The sequence below is a fragment of the Phyllobates terribilis genome, unplaced genomic scaffold, assembly GCF_046119375.1.
Source record: "Phyllobates terribilis strain yellow unplaced genomic scaffold, ASM4611937v1 Scaffold_377__1_contigs__length_1856515, whole genome shotgun sequence".
NCBI lineage: Eukaryota > Metazoa > Chordata > Amphibia > Anura > Dendrobatidae > Phyllobates > Phyllobates terribilis.
Window position 1 is genome coordinate 570,401 of NW_027363137.1, and position 15,245 is coordinate 585,645.

A 15,245-nucleotide genomic window follows, 5' to 3' on the forward strand; every position below is an offset into this window, starting at 1 on the left:
ATCGCTTCTCGGCCTTTTGGCTAAGATCAAGTGTAGTATCTGTTCTTATCAGTTTAATATCTGATACGTCCCCTATCTGGGGACCATATATTAAATGGATTTTTAGAACAGGGAGATGGAAAAAGAGCTTGCTCTGTCCACTCCACGCATTGACCTGGTATTGCAGTATCTCCAGGACCGGTGCACCCCTTCTTTAATGCAGTTTCTAAAATCAGAAAGAATTGAATTCAATGTTTTTTGTTCATTTTGCTTGTTTGTCGGATTTTGGGATGGACTCTTTGGCTTTGCTTTTCTTCTCCTCATTGGATTTTTCATGTTCAAAGTTGCAGAAGCCACATTACAAGCTCATTTTGGTTCAACTTCAGCAACTGTGCATTGCATTGCCATGTAATGTGATGCAATGCTATCTTTCTAGCTCTCCCTTTTTACTTCCTTTTGGATAAACAGACATATTAGGCAAGCATTTTGGAGCTTTCACCTAAATAACTACAGGTGGTGAGATAAGCTGCACAATATAATTGACCTTTCAGTATATTGTTGCACACACACCATCTATTTAGCAAATGCCCTTGTTATCAACAGCAGCCTTTTAAACTCACCTGAGCTAACAGGTATGTGCGCTGGTTACTCTGCTGCGCTTAAAATTTCTTTTTTGGTTTGCTACAATGCCTTTTCTGAAACGTTGTCTCCTTCTGCTGGAACACTGACTTCTTTCATTTAATGCCTGCAGACTATAAAAGAGAACCCAACCCAAAAAGTTTGGTTGATTAGTCTGTGGCATTCTGTTAAACTGTTGCTTATGGCGGTCTCTGTGAGCTTCTCAGCGACATTCAGCCAGCCAGGTATCCTGCCTGCAGTAGATGGAATGTGGCAATGGAACGCTGGCTGCGCGTGTCATAATAGGCTCTGAGCCTTTATATACCTGTGCACAGCAGCAGCCACCTTCAGTCTGCTGCTGGACAGCCAGCAGCAGCAGCAGCAGGAGAGGTATGTAATCAGGAGCCCTCCTGCTAAGGGTAGACAGCTGCTCGTTCCACCCCACCCCACGCCTTAATTGGTTCTCCTCCCTTCCAACGGTGTTGAGGCGGGTGGGAACAGCAGGGGGTGAAGGTGCTGTGTTTAAAGAGGTGGAGTTATGCAGATCTAAAACGCGTGGATTGCAGCAGCAGCAAGCCGAAAAGTGCAGGCATGTAAGGGATCTAGAGGTTGACAACATGTCTTCTTAACGGGAGTCCAGGAGCTCATCTCCACAAATGGACTTTTCAGGATCCTTGGGTGGCTCCGTAGTTTGAAACCAATTCTGGTTATCGCTTCTCGGCCTTTTGGCTAAGATCAAGTGTAGTATCTGTTCTTATCAGTTTAATATCTGATACGTCCCCTATCTGGGGACCATATATTAAATGGATTTTTAGAACAGGGAGATGGAAAAAGAGCTTGCTCTGTCCACTCCACGCATTGACCTGGTATTGCAGTATCTCCAGGACCGGTGCACCCCTTCTTTAATGCAGTTTCTAAAATCAGAAAGAATTGAATTCAATGTTTTTTGTTCATTTTGCTTGTTTGTCGGATTTTGGGATGGACTCTTTGGCTTTGCTTTTCTTCTCCTCATTGGATTTTTCATGTTCAAAGTTGCAGAAGCCAGATTACAAGCTCATTTTGGTTCAACTTCAGCAACTGTGCATTGCATTGCCATGTAATGTGATGCAATGCTATCTTTCTAGCTCTCCCTTTTTACTTCCTTTTGGATAAACAGACATATTAGGCAAGCATTTTGGAGCTTTCACCTAAATAACTACAGGTGGTGAGATAAGCTGCACAATATAATTGACCTTTCAGTATATTGTTGCACACACACCATCCATTTAGCAAATGCCCTTGTTATCAACAGCAGCCTTTTAAACTCACCTGAGCTAACAGGTATGTGCGCTGGTTACTCTGCTGCGCTTAAAATTTCTTTTTTGGTTTGCTACAATGCCTTTTCTGAAACGTTGTCTCCTTCTGCTGGAACACTGACTTCTTTCATTTAATGCCTGCAGACTATAAAAGAGAACCCAACCCAAAAAGTTTGGTTGATTAGTCTGTGGCATTCTGTTAAACTGTTGCTTATGGCGGTCTCTGTGAGCTTCTCAGCGACATTCAGCCAGCCAGGTATCCTGCCTGCAGTAGATGGAATGTGGCAATGGAACGCTGGCTGCGCGTGTCATAATAGGCTCTGAGCCTTTATATACCTGTGCACAGCAGCAGCCACCTTCAGTCTGCTGCTGGACAGCCAGCAGCAGCAGCAGCAGGAGAGGTATGTAATCAGGAGCCCTCCTGATAAGGGTAGACAGCTGCTCGTTCCACCCCACCCCCCGCCTTAATTGGTTCTCCTCCCTTCCAACGGTGTTGAGGCGGGTGGGAACAGCAGGGGGTGAAGGTGCTGTGTTTAAAGAGGTGGAGTTATGCAGATCTAAAACGCGTGGATTGCAGCAGCAGCAAGCCGAAAAGTGCAGGCATGTAAGGGATCTAGAGGTTGACAACATGTCTTCTTAACGGGAGTCCAGGAGCTCATCTCCACAAATGGACTTTTCAGGATCCTTGGGTGGCTCCGTAGTTTGAAACCAATTCTGGTTATCGCTTCTCGGCCTTTTGGCTAAGATCAAGTGTAGTATCTGTTCTTATCAGTTTAATATCTGATACGTCCCCTATCTGGGGACCATATATTAAATGGATTTTTAGAACAGGGAGATGGAAAAAGAGCTTGCTCTGTCCACTCCACGCATTGACCTGGTATTGCAGTATCTCCAGGACCGGTGCACCCCTTCTTTAATGCAGTTTCTAAAATCAGAAAGAATTGAATTCAATGTTTTTTGTTCATTTTGCTTGTTTGTCGGATTTTGGGATGGACTCTTTGGCTTTGCTTTTCTTCTCCTCATTGGATTTTTCATGTTCAAAGTTGCAGAAGCCAGATTACAAGCTCATTTTGGTTCAACTTCAGCAACTGTGCATTGCATTGCCATGTAATGTGATGCAATGCTATCTTTCTAGCTCTCCCTTTTTACTTCCTTTTGGATAAACAGACATATTAGGCAAGCATTTTGGAGCTTTCACCTAAATAACTACAGGTGGTGAGATAAGCTGCACAATATAATTGACCTTTCAGTATATTGTTGCACACACACCATCTATTTAGCAAATGCCCTTGTTATCAACAGCAGCCTTTTAAACTCACCTGAGCTAACAGGTATGTGCGCTGGTTACTCTGCTGCGCTTAAAATTTCTTTTTTGGTTTGCTACAATGCCTTTTCTGAAACGTTGTCTCCTTCTGCTGGAACACTGACTTCTTTCATTTAATGCCTGCAGACTATAAAAGAGAACCCAACCCAAAAAGTTTGGTTGATTAGTCTGTGGCATTCTGTTAAACTGTTGCTTATGGCGGTCTCTGTGAGCTTCTCAGCGACATTCAGCCAGCCAGGTATCCTGCCTGCAGTAGATGGAATGTGGCAATGGAACGCTGGCTGCGCGTGTCATAATAGGCTCTGAGCCTTTATATACCTGTGCACAGCAGCAGCCACCTTCAGTCTGCTGCTGGACAGCCAGCAGCAGCAGCAGCAGGAGAGGTATGTAATCAGGAGCCCTCCTGCTAAGGGTAGACAGCTGCTCGTTCCACCCCACCCCCCGCCTTAATTGGTTCTCCTCCCTTCCAACGGTGTTGAGGCGGGTGGGAACAGCAGGGGGTGAAGGTGCTGTGTTTAAAGAGGTGGAGTTATGCAGATCTAAAACGCGTGGATTGCAGCAGCAGCAAGCCGAAAAGTGCAGGCATGTAAGGGATCTAGAGGTTGACAACATGTCTTCTTAACGGGAGTCCAGGAGCTCATCTCCACAAATGGACTTTTCAGGATCCTTGGGTGGCTCCGTTGTTTGAAACCAATTCTGGTTATCGCTTCTCGGCCTTTTGGCTAAGATCAAGTGTAGTATCTGTTCTTATCAGTTTAATATCTGATACGTCCCCTATCTGGGGACCATATATTAAATGGATTTTTAGAACAGGGAGATGGAAAAAGAGCTTGCTCTGTCCACTCCACGCATTGACCTGGTATTGCAGTATCTCCAGGACCGGTGCACCCCTTCTTTAATGCAGTTTCTAAAATCAGAAAGAATTGAATTCAATGTTTTTTTGTTCATTTTGCTTGTTTGTCGGATTTTGGGATGGACTCTTTGGCTTTGCTTTTCTTCTCCTCATTGGATTTTTCATGTTCAAAGTTGCAGAAGCCAGATTACAAGCTCATTTTGGTTCAACTTCAGCAACTGTGCATTGCATTGCCATGTAATGTGATGCAATGCTATCTTTCTAGCTCTCCCTTTTTACTTCCTTTTGGATAAACAGACATATTAGGCAAGCATTTTGGAGCTTTCACCTAAATAACTACAGGTGGTGAGATAAGCTGCACAATATAATTGACCTTTCAGTATATTGTTGCACACACACCATCTATTTAGCAAATGCCCTTGTTATCAACAGCAGCCTTTTAAACTCACCTGAGCTAACAGGTATGTGCGCTGGTTACTCTGCTGCGCTTAAAATTTCTTTTTTGGTTTGCTACAATGCCTTTTCTGAAACGTTGTCTCCTTCTGCTGGAACACTGACTTCTTTCATTTAATGCCTGCAGACTATAAAAGAGAACCCAACCCAAAAAGTTTGGTTGATTAGTCTGTGGCATTCTGTTAAACTGTTGCTTATGGCGGTCTCTGTGAGCTTCTCAGCGACATTCAGCCAGCCAGGTATCCTGCCTGCAGTAGATGGAATGTGGCAATGGAACGCTGGCTGCGCGTGTCATAATAGGCTCTGAGCCTTTATATACCTGTGCACAGCAGCAGCCACCTTCAGTCTGCTGCTGGACAGCCAGCAGCAGCAGCAGCAGGAGAGGTATGTAATCAGGAGCCCTCCTGCTAAGGGTAGACAGCTGCTCGTTCCACCCCACCCCCCGCCTTAATTGGTTCTCCTCCCTTCCAACGGTGTTGAGGCAGGTGGGAACAGCAGGGGGTGAAGGTGCTGTGTTTAAAGAGGTGGAGTTATGCAGATCTAAAACGCGTGGATTGCAGCAGCAGCAAGCCGAAAAGTGCAGGCATGTAAGGGATCTAGAGGTTGACAACATGTCTTCTTAACGGGAGTCCAGGAGCTCATCTCCACAAATGGACTTTTCAGGATCCTTGGGTGGCTCCGTAGTTTGAAACCAATTCTGGTTATCGCTTCTCGGCCTTTTGGCTAAGATCAAGTGTAGTATCTGTTCTTATCAGTTTAATATCTGATACGTCCCCTATCTGGGGACCATATATTAAATGGATTTTTAGAACAGGGAGATGGAAAAAGAGCTTGCTCTGTCCACTCCACGCATTGACCTGGTATTGCAGTATCTCCAGGACCGGTGCACCCCTTCTTTAATGCAGTTTCTAAAATCAGAAAGAATTGAATTCAATGTTTTTTGTTCATTTTGCTTGTTTGTCGGATTTTGGGATGGACTCTTTGGCTTTGCTTTTCTTCTCCTCATTGGATTTTTCATGTTCAAAGTTGCAGAAGCCAGATTACAAGCTCATTTTGGTTCAACTTCAGCAACTGTGCATTGCATTGCCATGTAATGTGATGCAATGCTATCTTTCTAGCTCTCCCTTTTTACTTCCTTTTGGATAAACAGACATATTAGGCAAGCATTTTGGAGCTTTCACCTAAATAACTACAGGTGGTGAGATAAGCTGCACAATATAATTGACCTTTCAGTATATTGTTGCACACACACCATCTATTTAGCAAATGCCCTTGTTATCAACAGCAGCCTTTTAAACTCACCTGAGCTAACAGGTATGTGCGCTGGTTACTCTGCTGCGCTTAAAATTTCTTTTTTGGTTTGCTACAATGCCTTTTCTGAAACGTTGTCTCCTTCTGCTGGAACACTGACTTCTTTCATTTAATGCCTGCAGACTATAAAAGAGAACCCAACCCAAAAAGTTTGGTTGATTAGTCTGTGGCATTCTGTTAAACTGTTGCTTATGGCGGTCTCTGTGAGCTTCTCAGCGACATTCAGCCAGCCAGGTATCCTGCCTGCAGTAGATGGAATGTGGCAATGGAACGCTGGCTGCGCGTGTCATAATAGGCTCTGAGCCTTTATATACCTGTGCACAGCAGCAGCCACCTTCAGTCTGCTGCTGGACAGCCAGCAGCAGCAGCAGCAGGAGAGGTATGTAATCAGGAGCCCTCCTGCTAAGGGTAGACAGCTGCTCGTTCCACCCCACCCCCCGCCTTAATTGGTTCTCCTCCCTTCCAACGGTGTTGAGGCGGGTGGGAACAGCAGGGGGTGAAGGTGCTGTGTTTAAAGAGGTGGAGTTATGCAGATCTAAAACGCGTGGATTGCAGCAGCAGCAAGCCGAAAAGTGCAGGCATGTAAGGGATCTAGAGGTTGACAACATGTCTTCTTAACGGGAGTCCAGGAGCTCATCTCCACAAATGGACTTTTCAGGATCCTTGGGTGGCTCCGTAGTTTGAAACCAATTCTGGTTATCGCTTCTCGGCCTTTTGGCTAAGATCAAGTGTAGTATCTGTTCTTATCAGTTTAATATCTGATACGTCCCCTATCTGGGGACCATATATTAAATGGATTTTTAGAACAGGGAGATGGAAAAAGAGCTTGCTCTGTCCACTCCACGCATTGACCTGGTATTGCAGTATCTCCAGGACCGGTGCACCCCTTCTTTAATGCAGTTTCTAAAATCAGAAAGAATTGAATTCAATGTTTTTTTGTTCATTTTGCTTGTTTGTCGGATTTTGGGATGGACTCTTTGGCTTTGCTTTTCTTCTCCTCATTGGATTTTTCATGTTCAAAGTTGCAGAAGCCAGATTACAAGCTCATTTTGGTTCAACTTCAGCAACTGTGCATTGCATTGCCATGTAATGTGATGCAATGCTATCTTTCTAGCTCTCCCTTTTTACTTCCTTTTGGATAAACAGACATATTAGGCAAGCATTTTGGAGCTTTCACCTAAATAACTACAGGTGGTGAGATAAGCTGCACAATATAATTGACCTTTCAGTATATTGTTGCACACACACCATCTATTTAGCAAATGCCCTTGTTATCAACAGCAGCCTTTTAAACTCACCTGAGCTAACAGGTATGTGCGCTGGTTACTCTGCTGCGCTTAAAATTTCTTTTTTGGTTTGCTACAATGCCTTTTCTGAAACGTTGTCTCCTTCTGCTGGAACACTGACTTCTTTCATTTAATGCCTGCAGACTATAAAAGAGAACCCAACCCAAAAAGTTTGGTTGATTAGTCTGTGGCATTCTGTTAAACTGTTGCTTATGGCGGTCTCTGTGAGCTTCTCAGCGACATTCAGCCAGCCAGGTATCCTGCCTGCAGTAGATGGAATGTGGCAATGGAACGCTGGCTGCGCGTGTCATAATAGGCTCTGAGCCTTTATATACCTGTGCACAGCAGCAGCCACCTTCAGTCTGCTGCTGGACAGCCAGCAGCAGCAGCAGCAGGAGAGGTATGTAATCAGGAGCCCTCCTGCTAAGGGTAGACAGCTGCTCGTTCCACCCCACCCCCCGCCTTAATTGGTTCTCCTCCCTTCCAACGGTGTTGAGGCAGGTGGGAACAGCAGGGGGTGAAGGTGCTGTGTTTAAAGAGGTGGAGTTATGCAGATCTAAAACGCGTGGATTGCAGCAGCAGCAAGCCGAAAAGTGCAGGCATGTAAGGGATCTAGAGGTTGACAACATGTCTTCTTAACGGGAGTCCAGGAGCTCATCTCCACAAATGGACTTTTCAGGATCCTTGGGTGGCTCCGTAGTTTGAAACCAATTCTGGTTATCGCTTCTCGGCCTTTTGGCTAAGATCAAGTGTAGTATCTGTTCTTATCAGTTTAATATCTGATACGTCCCCTATCTGGGGACCATATATTAAATGGATTTTTAGAACAGGGAGATGGAAAAAGAGCTTGCTCTGTCCACTCCACGCATTGACCTGGTATTGCAGTATCTCCAGGACCGGTGCACCCCTTCTTTAATGCAGTTTCTAAAATCAGAAAGAATTGAATTCAATGTTTTTTGTTCATTTTGCTTGTTTGTCGGATTTTGGGATGGACTCTTTGGCTTTGCTTTTCTTCTCCTCATTGGATTTTTCATGTTCAAAGTTGCAGAAGCCAGATTACAAGCTCATTTTGGTTCAACTTCAGCAACTGTGCATTGCATTGCCATGTAATGTGATGCAATGCTATCTTTCTAGCTCTCCCTTTTTACTTCCTTTTGGATAAACAGACATATTAGGCAAGCATTTTGGAGCTTTCACCTAAATAACTACAGGTGGTGAGATAAGCTGCACAATATAATTGACCTTTCAGTATATTGTTGCACACACACCATCTATTTAGCAAATGCCCTTGTTATCAACAGCAGCCTTTTAAACTCACCTGAGCTAACAGGTATGTGCGCTGGTTACTCTGCTGCGCTTAAAATTTCTTTTTTGGTTTGCTACAATGCCTTTTCTGAAACGTTGTCTCCTTCTGCTGGAACACTGACTTCTTTCATTTAATGCCTGCAGACTATAAAAGAGAACCCAACCCAAAAAGTTTGGTTGATTAGTCTGTGGCATTCTGTTAAACTGTTGCTTATGGCGGTCTCTGTGAGCTTCTCAGCGACATTCAGCCAGCCAGGTATCCTGCCTGCAGTAGATGGAATGTGGCAATGGAACGCTGGCTGCGCGTGTCATAATAGGCTCTGAGCCTTTATATACCTGTGCACAGCAGCAGCCACCTTCAGTCTGCTGCTGGACAGCCAGCAGCAGCAGCAGCAGGAGAGGTATGTAATCAGGAGCCCTCCTGCTAAGGGTAGACAGCTGCTCGTTCCACCCCACCCCCCACCTTAATTGGTTCTCCTCCCTTCCAACGGTGTTGAGGCGGGTGGGAACAGCAGGGGGTGAAGGTGCTGTGTTTAAAGAGGTGGAGTTATGCAGATCTAAAACGCGTGGATTGCAGCAGCAGCAAGCCGAAAAGTGCAGGCATGTAAGGGATCTAGAGGTTGACAACATGTCTTCTTAACGGGAGTCCAGGAGCTCATCTCCACAAATGGACTTTTCAGGATCCTTGGGTGGCTCCGTAGTTTGAAACCAATTCTGGTTATCGCTTCTCGGCCTTTTGGCTAAGATCAAGTGTAGTATCTGTTCTTATCAGTTTAATATCTGATACGTCCCCTATCTGGGGACCATATATTAAATGGATTTTTAGAACAGGGAGATGGAAAAAGAGCTTGCTCTGTCCACTCCACGCATTGACCTGGTATTGCAGTATCTCCAGGACCGGTGCACCCCTTCTTTAATGCAGTTTCTAAAATCAGAAAGAATTGAATTCAATGTTTTTTGTTCATTTTGCTTGTTTGTCGGATTTTGGGATGGACTCTTTGGCTTTGCTTTTCTTCTCCTCATTGGATTTTTCATGTTCAAAGTTGCAGAAGCCAGATTACAAGCTCATTTTGGTTCAACTTCAGCAACTGTGCATTGCATTGCCATGTAATGTGATGCAATGCTATCTTTCTAGCTCTCCCTTTTTACTTCCTTTTGGATAAACAGACATATTAGGCAAGCATTTTGGAGCTTTCACCTAAATAACTACAGGTGGTGAGATAAGCTGCACAATATAATTGACCTTTCAGTATATTGTTGCACACACACCATCTATTTAGCAAATGCCCTTGTTATCAACAGCAGCCTTTTAAACTCACCTGAGCTAACAGGTATGTGCGCTGGTTACTCTGCTGCGCTTAAAATTTCTTTTTTGGTTTGCTACAATGCCTTTTCTGAAACGTTGTCTCCTTCTGCTGGAACACTGACTTCTTTCATTTAATGCCTGCAGACTATAAAAGAGAACCCAACCCAAAAAGTTTGGTTGATTAGTCTGTGGCATTCTGTTAAACTGTTGCTTATGGCGGTCTCTGTGAGCTTCTCAGCGACATTCAGCCAGCCAGGTATCCTGCCTGCAGTAGATGGAATGTGGCAATGGAACGCTGGCTGCGCGTGTCATAATAGGCTCTGAGCCTTTATATACCTGTGCACAGCAGCAGCCACCTTCAGTCTGCTGCTGGACAGCCAGCAGCAGCAGCAGCAGGAGAGGTATGTAATCAGGAGCCCTCCTGCTAAGGGTATACAGCTGCTCGTTCCACCCCACCCCCCGCCTTAATTGGTTCTCCTCCCTTCCAACGGTGTTGAGGCGGGTGGGAACAGCAGGGGGTGAAGGTGCTGTGTTTAAAGAGGTGGAGTTATGCAGATCTAAAACGCGTGGATTGCAGCAGCAGCAAGCCGAAAAGTGCAGGCATGTAAGGGATCTAGAGGTTGACAACATGTCTTCTTAACGGGAGTCCAGGAGCTCATCTCCACAAATGGACTTTTCAGGATCCTTGGGTGGCTCCGTAGTTTGAAACCAATTCTGGTTATCGCTTCTCGGCCTTTTGGCTAAGATCAAGTGTAGTATCTGTTCTTATCAGTTTAATATCTGATACGTCCCCTATCTGGGGACCATATATTAAATGGATTTTTAGAACAGGGAGATGGAAAAAGAGCTTGCTCTGTCCACTCCACGCATTGACCTGGTATTGCAGTATCTCCAGGACCGGTGCACCCCTTCTTTAATGCAGTTTCTAAAATCAGAAAGAATTGAATTCAATGTTTTTTGTTCATTTTGCTTGTTTGTCGGATTTTGGGATGGACTCTTTGGCTTTGCTTTTCTTCCCCTCATTGGATTTTTCATGTTCAAAGTTGCAGAAGCCAGATTACAAGCTCATTTTGGTTCAACTTCAGCAACTGTGCATTGCATTGCCATGTAATGTGATGCAATGCTATCTTTCTAGCTCTCCCTTTTTACTTCCTTTTGGATAAACAGACATATTAGGCAAGCATTTTGGAGCTTTCACCTAAATAACTACAGGTGGTGAGATAAGCTGCACAATATAATTGACCTTTCAGTATATTGTTGCACACACACCATCTATTTAGCAAATGCCCTTGTTATCAACAGCAGCCTTTTAAACTCACCTGAGCTAACAGGTATGTGCGCTGGTTACTCTGCTGCGCTTAAAATTTCTTTTTTGGTTTGCTACAATGCCTTTTCTGAAACGTTGTCTCCTTCTGCTGGAACACTGACTTCTTTCATTTAATGCCTGCAGACTATAAAAGAGAACCCAACCCAAAAAGTTTGGTTGATTAGTCTGTGGCATTCTGTTAAACTGTTGCTTATGGCGGTCTCTGTGAGCTTCTCAGCGACATTCAGCCAGCCAGGTATCCTGCCTGCAGTAGATGGAATGTGGCAATGGAACGCTGGCTGCGCGTGTCATAATAGGCTCTGAGCCTTTATATACCTGTGCACAGCAGCAGCCACCTTCAGTCTGCTGCTGGACAGCCAGCAGCAGCAGCAGCAGGAGAGGTATGTAATCAGGAGCCCTCCTGCTAAGGGTAGACAGCTGCTCGTTCCACCCCACCCCCCGCCTTAATTGGTTCTCCTCCCTTCCAACGGTGTTGAGGCGGGTGGGAACAGCAGGGGGTGAAGGTGCTGTGTTTAAAGAGGTGGAGTTATGCAGATCTAAAACGCGTGGATTGCAGCAGCAGCAAGCCGAAAAGTGCAGGCATGTAAGGGATCTAGAGGTTGACAACATGTCTTCTTAACGGGAGTCCAGGAGCTCATCTCCACAAATGGACTTTTCAGGATCCTTGGGTGGCTCCGTAGTTTGAAACCAATTCTGGTTATCGCTTCTCGGCCTTTTGGCTAAGATCAAGTGTAGTATCTGTTCTTATCAGTTTAATATCTGATACGTCCCCTATCTGGGGACCATATATTAAATGGATTTTTAGAACAGGGAGATGGAAAAAGAGCTTGCTCTGTCCACTCCACGCATTGACCTGGTATTGCAGTGTCTCCAGGACCGGTGCACCCCTTCTTTAATGCAGTTTCTAAAATCAGAAAGAATTGAATTCAATGTTTTTTGTTCATTTTGCTTGTTTGTCGGATTTTGGGATGGACTCTTTGGCTTTGCTTTTCTTCTCCTCATTGGATTTTTCATGTTCAAAGTTGCAGAAGCCAGATTACAAGCTCATTTTGGTTCAACTTCAGCAACTGTGCATTGCATTGCCATGTAATGTGATGCAATGCTATCTTTCTAGCTCTCCCTTTTTACTTCCTTTTGGATAAACAGACATATTAGGCAAGCATTTTGGAGCTTTCACCTAAATAACTACAGGTGGTGAGATAAGCTGCACAATATAATTGACCTTTCAGTATATTGTTGCACACACACCATCTATTTAGCAAATGCCCTTGTTATCAACAGCAGCCTTTTAAACTCACCTGAGCTAACAGGTATGTGCGCTGGTTACTCTGCTGCGCTTAAAATTTCTTTTTTGGTTTGCTACAATGCCTTTTCTGAAACGTTGTCTCCTTCTGCTGGAAAACTGACTTCTTTCATTTAATGCCTGCAGACTATAAAAGAGAACCCAACCCAAAAAGTTTGGTTGATTAGTCTGTGGCATTCTGTTAAACTGTTGCTTATGGCGGTCTCTGTGAGCTTCTCAGCGACATTCAGCCAGCCAGGTATCCTGCCTGCAGTAGATGGAATGTGGCAATGGAACGCTGGCTGCGCGTGTCATAATAGGCTCTGAGCCTTTATATACCTGTGCACAGCAGCAGCCACCTTCAGTCTGCTGCTGGACAGCCAGCAGCAGCAGCAGCAGGAGAGGTATGTAATCAGGAGCCCTCCTGCTAAGGGTAGACAGCTGCTCGTTCCACCCCACCCCCCGCCTTAATTGGTTCTCCTCCCTTCCAACGGTGTTGAGGCGGGTGGGAACAGCAGGGGGTGAAGGTGCTGTGTTTAAAGAGGTGGAGTTATGCAGATCTAAAACGCGTGGATTGCAGCAGCAGCAAGCCGAAAAGTGCAGGCATGTAAGGGATCTAGAGGTTGACAACATGTCTTCTTAACGGGAGTCCAGGAGCTCATCTCCACAAATGGACTTTTCAGGATCCTTGGGTGGCTCCGTAGTTTGAAACCAATTCTGGTTATCGCTTCTCGGCCTTTTGGCTAAGATCAAGTGTAGTATCTGTTCTTATCAGTTTAATATCTGATACGTCCCCTATCTGGGCACCATATATTAAATGGATTTTTAGAACAGGGAGATGGAAAAAGAGCTTGCTCTGTCCACTCCACGCATTGACCTGGTATTGCAGTATCTCCAGGACCGGTGCACCCCTTCTTTAATGCAGTTTCTAAAATCAGAAAGAATTGAATTCAATGTTTTTTGTTCATTTTGCTTGTTTGTCGGATTTTGGGATGGACTCTTTGGCTTTGCTTTTCTTCTCCTCATTGGATTTTTCATGTTCAAAGTTGCAGAAGCCACATTACAAGCTCATTTTGGTTCAACTTCAGCAACTGTGCATTGCATTGCCATGTAATGTGATGCAATGCTATCTTTCTAGCTCTCCCTTTTTACTTCCTTTTGGATAAACAGACATATTAGGCAAGCATTTTGGAGCTTTCACCTAAATAACTACAGGTGGTGAGATAAGCTGCACAATATAATTGACCTTTCAGTATATTGTTGCACACACACCATCTATTTAGCAAATGCCCTTGTTATCAACAGCAGCCTTTTAAACTCACCTGAGCTAACAGGTATGTGCGCTGGTTACTCTGCTGCGCTTAAAATTTCTTTTTTGGTTTGCTACAATGCCTTTTCTGAAACGTTGTCTCCTTCTGCTGGAACACTGACTTCTTTCATTTAATGCCTGCAGACTATAAAAGAGAACCCAACCCAAAAAGTTTGGTTGATTAGTCTGTGGCATTCTGTTAAACTGTTGCTTATGGCGGTCTCTGTGAGCTTCTCAGCGACATTCAGCCAGCCAGGTATCCTGCCTGCAGTAGATGGAATGTGGCAATGGAACGCTGGCTGCGCGTGTCATAATAGGCTCTGAGCCTTTATATACCTGTGCACAGCAGCAGCCACCTTCAGTCTGCTGCTGGACAGCCAGCAGCAGCAGCAGCAGGAGAGGTATGTAATCAGGAGCCCTCCTGCTAAGGGTAGACAGCTGCTCGTTCCACCCCACCCCACGCCTTAATTGGTTCTCCTCCCTTCCAACGGTGTTGAGGCGGGTGGGAACAGCAGGGGGTGAAGGTGCTGTGTTTAAAGAGGTGGAGTTATGCAGATCTAAAACGCGTGGATTGCAGCAGCAGCAAGCCGAAAAGTGCAGGCATGTAAGGGATCTAGAGGTTGACAAGATGTCTTCTTAACGGGAGTCCAGGAGCTCATCTCCACAAATGGACTTTTCAGGATCCTTGGGTGGCTCCGTAGTTTGAAACCAATTCTGGTTATCGCTTCTCGGCCTTTTGGCTAAGATCAAGTGTAGTATCTGTTCTTATCAGTTTAATATCTGATACGTCCCCTATCTGGGGACCATATATTAAATGGATTTTTAGAACAGGGAGATGGAAAAAGAGCTTGCTCTGTCCACTCCACGCATTGACCTGGTATTGCAGTATCTCCAGGACCGGTGCACCCCTTCTTTAATGCAGTTTCTAAAATCAGAAAGAATTGAATTCAATGTTTTTTGTTCATTTTGCTTGTTTGTCGGATTTTGGGATGGACTCTTTGGCTTTGCTTTTCTTCTCCTCATTGGATTTTTCATGTTCAAAGTTGCAGAAGCCAGATTACAAGCTCATTTTGGTTCAACTTCAGCAACTGTGCATTGCATTGCCATGTAATGTGATGCAATGCTATCTTTCTAGCTCTCCCTTTTTACTTCCTTTTGGATAAACAGACATATTAGGCAAGCATTTTGGAGCTTTCACCTAAATAACTACAGGTGGTGAGATAAGCTGCACAATATAATTGACCTTTCAGTATATTGTTGCACACACACCATCCATTTAGCAAATGCCCTTGTTATCAACAGCAGCCTTTTAAACTCACCTGAGCTAACAGGTATGTGCGCTGGTTACTCTGCTGCGCTTAAAATTTCTTTTTTGGTTTGCTACAATGCCTTTTCTGAAACGTTGTCTCCTTCTGCTGGAACACTGACTTCTTTCATTTAATGCCTGCAGACTATAAAAGAGAACCCAACCCAAAAAGTTTGGTTGATTAGTCTGTGGCATTCTGTTAAACTGTTGCTTATGGCGGTCTCTGTGAGCTTCTCAGCGACATTCAGCCAGCCAGGTATCCTGCCTGCAGTAGATGGAATGTGGCAATGG

At 44.7% G+C, this 15,245-nt stretch overlaps 12 non-coding genes across 12 annotated transcripts; all 12 read left to right on the forward strand.

The window, feature by feature from the left end:
- On the forward strand, nucleotides 1-191 carry LOC141223629 (U2 spliceosomal RNA). Its single transcript, XR_012291195.1, has one exon. It is a non-coding gene; the product is annotated as a U2 spliceosomal RNA (small nuclear RNA).
- Nucleotides 192-1,306: 1,115 nt separating this feature from the next.
- LOC141223630 (U2 spliceosomal RNA) lies at nucleotides 1,307-1,497 on the forward strand. Its single transcript, XR_012291196.1, has one exon. It is a non-coding gene; the product is annotated as a U2 spliceosomal RNA (small nuclear RNA).
- A 1,115-nt stretch (nucleotides 1,498-2,612) lies between these two features.
- LOC141223631 (U2 spliceosomal RNA) lies at nucleotides 2,613-2,803 on the forward strand. The gene has a single exon (XR_012291197.1). It is a non-coding gene; the product is annotated as a U2 spliceosomal RNA (small nuclear RNA).
- Nucleotides 2,804-3,918: 1,115 nt separating this feature from the next.
- Nucleotides 3,919-4,109, forward strand: LOC141223632 (U2 spliceosomal RNA). The gene has a single exon (XR_012291198.1). It is a non-coding gene; the product is annotated as a U2 spliceosomal RNA (small nuclear RNA).
- A 1,116-nt stretch (nucleotides 4,110-5,225) lies between these two features.
- On the forward strand, nucleotides 5,226-5,416 carry LOC141223634 (U2 spliceosomal RNA). Its single transcript, XR_012291200.1, has one exon. It is a non-coding gene; the product is annotated as a U2 spliceosomal RNA (small nuclear RNA).
- Nucleotides 5,417-6,531: 1,115 nt separating this feature from the next.
- LOC141223635 (U2 spliceosomal RNA) lies at nucleotides 6,532-6,722 on the forward strand. The gene has a single exon (XR_012291201.1). It is a non-coding gene; the product is annotated as a U2 spliceosomal RNA (small nuclear RNA).
- A 1,116-nt stretch (nucleotides 6,723-7,838) lies between these two features.
- Nucleotides 7,839-8,029, forward strand: LOC141223636 (U2 spliceosomal RNA). The gene has a single exon (XR_012291202.1). It is a non-coding gene; the product is annotated as a U2 spliceosomal RNA (small nuclear RNA).
- Nucleotides 8,030-9,144: 1,115 nt separating this feature from the next.
- LOC141223637 (U2 spliceosomal RNA) lies at nucleotides 9,145-9,335 on the forward strand. Its single transcript, XR_012291203.1, has one exon. It is a non-coding gene; the product is annotated as a U2 spliceosomal RNA (small nuclear RNA).
- A 1,115-nt stretch (nucleotides 9,336-10,450) lies between these two features.
- Nucleotides 10,451-10,641, forward strand: LOC141223638 (U2 spliceosomal RNA). Its single transcript, XR_012291204.1, has one exon. It is a non-coding gene; the product is annotated as a U2 spliceosomal RNA (small nuclear RNA).
- A 1,115-nt stretch (nucleotides 10,642-11,756) lies between these two features.
- LOC141223710 (U2 spliceosomal RNA) lies at nucleotides 11,757-11,947 on the forward strand. The gene has a single exon (XR_012291272.1). It is a non-coding gene; the product is annotated as a U2 spliceosomal RNA (small nuclear RNA).
- Nucleotides 11,948-13,062: 1,115 nt separating this feature from the next.
- Nucleotides 13,063-13,253, forward strand: LOC141223734 (U2 spliceosomal RNA). The gene has a single exon (XR_012291294.1). It is a non-coding gene; the product is annotated as a U2 spliceosomal RNA (small nuclear RNA).
- Nucleotides 13,254-14,368: 1,115 nt separating this feature from the next.
- Nucleotides 14,369-14,559, forward strand: LOC141223639 (U2 spliceosomal RNA). The gene has a single exon (XR_012291205.1). It is a non-coding gene; the product is annotated as a U2 spliceosomal RNA (small nuclear RNA).
- The last annotated feature ends 686 nt before the right edge of the window (nucleotides 14,560-15,245 follow it).